We start from the raw sequence: 8,442 nt of genomic DNA on the forward strand, positions 1-8,442 counted from the left end.
TCATCCAAGTCACTGATGAAGATGTTGAACAGTGCGGGCCCGAGGACCGAGCCCTGCGGAACCCCACTGCCCACGTCCTTCCAGGTCGAGAAGAACCCATCCACTACCACCCTCTGGGTGCGGCCCTCCAACCAGTTAGCAACCCATTTGACTGTGTGGGCATCGACACCACAGTCTCCCAGCTTTTTGATGAGGACAGGGTGAGAGACAGTGTCGAAAGCCTTCCGGAAGTCCAGAAAGACTACATCCACAGCAACCCCTGTGTCTAATGATTTGGTGACCTGATCGTAAAAGGCCACCAGGTTGGTCTGACAAGACCTGCCACTGATGAACCCATGTTGGTTGCCCCTGAGCATGCATTCCCCCGCAAGGCCCTCCTGGATGTGTGCCAGGATAATTTTTTCAAAGAGCTTACCCGGGATTGAGGTAAGACTAACTGGCCTGTAATTTCCTGGGTCCTCTTTTATTCCCTTTTTGAAGATAGGGACCACATTGGCCCTCTTCCAGTCCTCCGGCACCTCACCAGAGCACCACGAGTGCTCATAGAGCCGCGCCAGGGGTCCCGCAATGACCTCGGCCAGTTCCTGTAGAACCCTAGGGTGAAGATCGTCCGGACCAGCGGACTTGAACACGTCCAGCCTCTCCAGAAGTACCCTAACTAACTCCTCGCTAACCCCTGGCCCAGGCGTGTCTCTCCCGGGGCCCGAGGGGGGCCCAGCAGGGAGGTGGCTGAACTGGTCCCTACTTAGGAAGACAGAGGCAAAGAAATCGTTAAATATGTTAGCTTTGTCATCTGGCATGATGACTAAGTTGCCCATCGTGTCCTGCAGGGACCCCACATTACCCGGGACCCTCTTTTTACCCCCTATGGATTTGAAGAAGGACTTCTTATTGTCCTTAATCCGGGAAGCTAGTCCTATCTCCATCTCTGCCTTGGCCTTCCTGACTGCCCCCCTACATCCTCGGGCAACTGTAACATAGTCCTTCTTGGTGATGACCCCATCCCTCCATTGGGTGTATGCCTCCCTTTTAGCAAGGAGACATTCCCGGATGCTCCTAGTGAGCCATGGGGGTTTATGTGCCCTCCTGCTCCCTTTGACCCTTGTTGGGATTACCTCCCTTTGGGCATGGAGGATCGTCTCCTTAAGGAGCAACCACTCACCTTGGACATCTGGCTCCCTTCCCCTCTGGAAGACTCTTTAACCAAGAAATTATTCTGTGTGGTGTTAAAGTTACTGGCCATTTTGCAATAGATTCCCATGGATGAAGAAACCATCCCTGTTTAAATCGGGGGGCGGGGGGTCCTGTTAAAGCAATTAACACCACTATGCCAGACTCTGTATGTTAAGGATGTTGCAGTGGAATTGGCTTCAGATTAACTGTGATGAAGATGTAAATGTATTCCTAGTGTGGGAGGAGATCTTTAGATTACTGAGGGCATGAGCACATAAACAAGTTACTCTGAAGTAAGAGAGAAGTATTTCTTTCATTGAGGGAGTGAGGTCCCACAGAGAAGCTTTCATCTAGCACAGGGTAAACAGGGCACACTGCCACTTACTGTGGAGATACTGATGCATACTGAAACTCACCTTTGTTTATAGGTATTGATGCACAAATTCACAAGTAAAAATAAAACCTTGCTGACTTTAAAACACATGTATGCACTGTATACCCCCACCACATACACACCCACACACTGCAGGGCTATTGTTGTTGCCAGTCATAAGCTCCATGGGGGAGCTAAGCTGGCACCCAGAGCTGGTGCCCTGCTTACCTGCCCCAGTTTACACTACTGATCCTATTAACTTCAAGGATGTCTGCAGCTGAAAAGAAATTATGTTGAAAGCTTTAAAATAAATACCAAGTCTCGAGTAGCATTTGTATTTGAAAAGAAGCAATTTATTTTTCTACTCAATTGTTTGGGTCTAATTTAAAAAGCAATGATCCTTCAACAGAAATAGAATAAACTGCAAGAGTACCACTTTCAAATTTCAAGACAAATCCTGCCACATGCACCAGACTTTTTTTTATTTGTCCCCTGACAATTAATATATCAACATGAATTCTTTAGTTTTGATGTTTTTTGCAAAAACAGAAGATTTTGAAATGCATGTTCCATTTTCAGGTTGCAGGGGGCTTTAAATATTCTCTTTGTGCTGTTGGATTTAACCCACACATGATCCAAATCAAGAGAGGATTCAGATGTGCTATAATCACTGGGTCTCTAAAAACTTTTACTTGTGATTGATAGGTTTTAATTTGAAACATGCAAAAAGAAGATCTGGTGTTACAAAATTCTGCTGAATACCTCCTCACCAGTTAGCAAATGCCTTATTGACAGCCAGCTAACTTATTCTTGTTGTTTTAAATGACAGCGATTATCATGAAACAAATACTGAGAAGTGAGTGATTGGAAAATTAAAATGTTAACTTTTGGCCAAATTTTTTTTTTTTACATATCAAAGCTGCCACATTTTGAAAGCCAGTTACCAAGCCATTTTTTCAGGTATGGCTTCTTTGAAGGCTCTTTGGAAGCTTCTAATCCCAAGGCTTCTCTTGAAAATTTTTCATATGATGAAAGGTGGGAAAGAAAAAGTCCAGGTGATTATCCCCTGTCCCTGTTTTCATTTGTTTCTGAGGTTTTAAAATACAGTTGAGGTTGATACTTGGTTCCCCTTTCCTGTCTTTTATCTATCAATTTATCCAAAGATGCTCAAGTAACTCACCTGAAAAACAGTAGTGTGCTCATATCCTCACTTAATATAGTAGTGGTTAACAGTCCCCAGAGCAGGATAGGGTGAAAGACTGAGTTGGCAATCTACTTGCTACCACATTTCCACTTCTGATTTCCAGGCTATATGCAATGATAACATGTGATTTTATAGCTGGAACAGCTGATCTGTTTCATTGGGCAAAACATGCTGATCACTAGAAAATAATATTTAGAGATTTGCTTTTAGGAATTGACTTGTAGGTAAAGTAGATATTGCATTAGAACAATGGTCCAGGGGAATGGCAAGGGTTAATTGGTTTCTAAAAACCTGTTTGTGCCAAAGTTTCAGGCTTCACAGCAGACACCATATCTGAAATGAACGGACAAAAAGTCTATGAAATATACACAGTTTTTCCTGAAAATCCATAACAAAAGACAGGTTGTTGTTTTGGCACCAGGTCATAGAGTACCCAGATGGAAGACCCCTGGGATTTCTGCTTTTGGTGAACGAATCAAATTAAGAGGCCAGGCATACCCAAGACACTGATAAATGTCCAAATTAAGACGTATGTATGTAATAGGTTTGTTGGAACAAGGGAATATGCTGACAGAGCAGAATATGGACAGTATGACAACCACAGGGAGACCAATCAATGATACCCAAAAATTAAGAGTCATTAGAGGACAAAGAGTACAAAAGGAGGTATTTCAGAGCAGCAAAAGGTCCCCACAGGAGAATCCTGAGGCCACCATGGACAAAGGACACACCACCATCCTGTCCCACCCACCCCAGCAGGGGGAGTGGGCCTCAATCCTCAACCTCCAAGACTGCTGACATTCAAGAAAGAACCACAGAATGAAGCTCACAAAATGGCCAGACGTACCTTTCACTGTGAACACTGGAACTGGTAGATAAGGGAAGTGGGGGGGTTATTTTGATTGCCTTGCCTGCATTACTCTACTATCACTGTGTACCAATAAAATTTGCCTATTATTGAATGGAAGAAGTCATGGTCAGTCTGAGGGTTTCGGTTTGCCTGGAAAAAGGTATCCGAGTCATAAATCTAGTGCTAACAGCGCATCACCCATTGTCTTGCCTATTGATGGTACAGGATAATGGGAAATATTTTCTCCTGAGGCTCAAGTGATCCAGGCCTGTGCACCCTCAGAACTCCCATGCAAGTTCAGGTCCCTCAAATCCCAGAAGTGCCTGCCCAGCAGGGCCAGATACAGGCATGGGCAAACCGGGCAACTGCCCAGGACCCAGACAAAAAGGAGGGTCAAAAACAGCCATTTTTTAATTATTATCATCATCATCTCTGGTGAAGGGGGGCCCAATACTAAAAGCTGGCCTGGGGCTGCCAGGAGTCTAGGTATGGTGCTGCTGCCCAGATTTTCCCAGTTACAGAGAAGTTCCCCAGGGAATCTCAGGGCATATCTCTGTAAGCGGAGAAAGTCATAGTTTCATAGTTTCTAGGGTCGGAAGGGACCTGAGTAGATCATCTAGTCCGACCCCCTGCCATGGCAGAAAAGAGTACTGGGGTCAAACGACCCCAGCAAGGTGTTCGTCTAACCTCCTCTTGAAAACCCCCAGGCACGACTTCTCTTGGAAGTTGGTTCCAGATCCTAGCCGCACTGACCGTGAAGTAGCGCCTCCTGATATCTAGCCTGAATCTACCCTCTGCCAGCTTGTGACCGTTATTCCTGGTCACTCCTGGCGGTGCTCGGGGGAACAGGGACTCCCCCAATGCCTGCTGATCCCCCCTGACTAGTTTATAACAGGCCACTAAATCCCCCCTCAGCCTTCTCTTTTGGAGGCTGAACAGGTTCAGGTCCCGTAGCCTCTCCTCATAGGGCCTGCCCTGCTGTCCCCCGATCATGCAAGTGGCCCTCCTCTGGACCCTCTCCATGCTGTCCACATCCCTCTTGAAGTGCGGCGCCCAGAACTGGACGCAGTACTCCAACTGCGGCCTGACCAGTGCTGCATAGAGGGGGAGGATCACCTCTTCGGACCTGCTCGAGATGCATCTGTGGATGCATGACAAGGTACGGTTGGTCTTCCTGACTGCCTCCCAACACTGCCGGCCCATGTTCATCTTGGAGTCAATGATGACTCCAAGATCCTTTTTTCACCTGACAAGAGGGGAGTTCCCCAGCCTGTAGGTATGGTGCCGGTTGTTCCTCCCCAGGTGCATCACTTTGCACTTGTCTGTGTTGAATCCCATCCTATTCTCATCGGCCCACCCTTGTAACCTGTCTAGGTCTGATTGTAACCTGTTGCTTTCTTCCGGTGTGCCCACATCCCCCCACATCTTAGTGTCATCAGCAAATTTGAACAGGGTGCTTTTTACCCCCTCATCCAAATCACTGATGAAGATGTTGAACAGTGCGGGCCCGAGGACCGAGCCCTGCAGAACCCCACTGCCCACATTCCAGGTTGAGAAGGACCCATCCATTACCACCCCCTGGGTGCAGCCCTCCAGCCAGTTGGCAACCCATTTGACTGTGTGGGTGTCGACACCACAGTCCCCCAGTTTCTTAATGAGAACAGGGTGAGAGACAGTGTCGAAAGCCTTCCAGAAGTCCAGGAAGACTATGTCCACTGCTACCCCCACATCTAATGATTTGGTGATCTGATTGTAAAAGGCCACCAGGTTGGTCTGACAGGACCTGCCAGTGATGAACCCTTCTTGGTTGCCCCTAAGCATGCAGTCCCCTGCAGGCCTCTTGTGGATGTGTGCCAGAATAGTTTTCTCAAACAGCTTGCCTAGGATCGAGGTGAGACTAACCGGCCTATAGTTTCCCGGGTCCTCCTTTTTCCGCTTTTTGAAGGGGAAAGTCAGAGTTTCCTGCTTGCAGGGAGGCAGGCCTGGGAACTTGGGGCACATTTCCATGAATGTGGAAAGTTCATGTTTCCTCACTTATGGAGACATGCCTTGGAGATCCCAGAAGCACCTCTCTGCAAGCGGAAAACCCCAGCTTTTCTTACTTATCAAAATATGATGCAAAATTCCTCTCTGTAAGTGGGAAAGCTGGGCAGGTGGTCTGGGGGGGTTCAGGGGCCAATCCTGCACAGAAATTCCAGGGGTGCACAGGATTGGACCCTCAAGTCCACAGAGCATCTCTCTGGGGGAGTCCAGGCTGCCTGCACTCTCCCTCCACAAAGCAAATAGACGTTCACTGCTAAACAGCAGCACAAATACCAACTTTGTTGCACCTTCAAGTTTTGGAAATGTATGGCACGAGAAGGGGCATACATGATAAAAGGCAATGCCTGTTTGCACCCAAGAATGTGTCTATATTTGCCAGCCTTCATGAAGCTGATTTCCAGGTATGCAGTAAAGAAAAAACACACCAGATAATTTGTTTTCTGTGGGATATAACAAATGGAACATAGAGCTGTGGAGTTGTTTGTGAATTAGAAATTCAAATCACTCCATTTCAGATCAACTGTAAAATTTAAAGTGCATCTTCTTTTCAAATTGTTATGAAAAGGTTTCAGAAATGCAATTCCCATGCATTTTAAAAAGGAAATAATTTATCTGGAATCCTCACAATTCTAAAATGAGAGAATTATATGGTTTGGGAACTTACTTTGATTGAAGTCTGTTCACTCTTAACAGAAACATGAACTTAAATTGTTGCACAAATAAAAGAGGGGCATTCTGACATCTCAGCTGTCAAAAGTTAAAAATGGAAAGCCAACACCTAAGCTGTTTTAGTAGTGCTCCCTGCTGAACAGAAGAACACACTTAGGCTCTTGTTCTGAAGAGCAATGCTGCTTTTGCTGCCTGGCATGAGACAGACCCTCACATGCCTAAGACAGCATCACCTCTGGGTGAGTGCAGGGCTAAAAGGTCCCCAGACAAGTCTCATCCATGCCTTAGCTGAGTCACCTCAGTAACAAATGAATTAAAAATAGGAAGTCTCAGCTTCTGCTCTGTTAAACTTTATTATGTAGCAAAGAACTCTATAAAAAGAGTTTCTACTCATGTACACGGGTCTGAGCATGCATGTTTCAGCTTTGCCCAGAAGCCAGGCTGTATGCACTACACTGTATTTGTGTGCCCAAATGAAGCAAATATTAAAATAAAAATGACTGCAAGTCTGGGGGGACACACAATCTGTATCACCAAAATCAGATGGAGTAAAAGCCTCTGCATTTTGGGGCCCAGTCATTTAAAGAGAGAACTGCAGAAAACTGAGCCATTTAAAGCAAGTATCAAAAAAGCCATCAAAATGGACCATAAGGAGTGCACATTTTCCATAGCTCTCCGTCTGTTCTTAATGTGTGCTATGTAAAATAGAAAATTCATCTCTATGCTTGACCTGCTCACTGTTCCCTTCAAATTCTAAATAGCTTTAGTCTATTGGACAGAGGTATTTGAAACATTTTCCTGCCAATTCTGCTGTGCAGAATCTAACATCTTCTGATCCTACATGTTTAGGACCCATTCAAAGAAAGCTGGAGCTTCTCCAAAACATTATACTCTCCAAATGCTTTGAACGGGAAGGAAGAAAACAGTTCCAGAAGGAGCCCAGCGAGCTACAGTCTGGTCACTGTCCCTACTCCACAATATAATAAACATTAAAGTAAAAATGGACAATTGGTCTTGGTAACTAAATGGGGAGGAGAGGGAAAAAAAAGAAGATGGAGAGGATTATATAAACTGCAGCAGTCTGAGCAGTGGTCTGAGTCTACAGACATTTGCAGGTTTGAGTTGACATTCAGAGAACATATATCATAACACAACAACTTACCCCCATTTTTGGGGTGTTTACTGTTCTCTTACTGCTGCATCATCTAAAACATATCCCATGCTGTCTTAAGCTATAGATCACCACCAGCTGGTCATTGGCCTGTGCACATTTTTGCCTCTTGAGTTTCAGTAACGGTGGGTTGAACAGTTCACTCAGAATCCACCTTTTTTGGAGATCAGTTCAAGATCATTTCTAAAATTGGGATTTGAAAGAGAGACAGACAAAATCAGGCATTAAGCACATCTTATTCAGGAATCTCCAGCAATCATTTCCCAGATATACTGGCTACATTTTCTAGTGACTGAATTCTGCAATACATACTTGTGTACAAGCCTCAGGACAGAATACAATGTTGCTGTCCCACCAATGAGAACCTCCTCCCTGTTCGTTGCTGGCTGCCCAAATTAAACATTGGGTTGTTCAGAATATCTCCATGCTGACTGTAAATAAATTTCTAAGGTTCACACTGAAACAACCTAATTATGAAAGACAGCAACACTGACTTTATTAGGTTAATCTATCTGTAAAAGTGGGAAAAATAATGAATAGTTAGTTATTTAGAATCAATGGCACATCAGAATGAGAAGTGTTGCATATAAGCACTTTTGCTGCTTGCCAGCCCTAATGACACCTTGATTAACATAGCAATCATTCGTAAGGGAGCCAAAAAGCCTTGACTACCCATACACAGCGATTCTGTGACTTATGGCTTTATATTTTTAAATTGGCTTCTCCAGCATCATCTGATAAATCAACACACAAGTCATTAAATGGTTCATTATCCCAGTAATATGATTCATTCTCTCTGCCAGGAAACACAAGAGATGACGGGCAACTTAGAAATATTCCACTTGAAACCATGACTGTCCATCAGCATAATAGATTAACTGTACAAGGGACTGCAGTTGGGGGTAGAGGTCAATGAGATGTCTCAGCATGCGGTAATTTTTCTTCAGCAGGACTTGACC

The sequence above is a fragment of the Crocodylus siamensis genome, chromosome 9 (assembly GCF_052110815.1).
Source record: "Crocodylus siamensis isolate JL-2025a chromosome 9, ASM5211081v1, whole genome shotgun sequence".
NCBI classification, from domain to species: domain Eukaryota; kingdom Metazoa; phylum Chordata; order Crocodylia; family Crocodylidae; genus Crocodylus; species Crocodylus siamensis.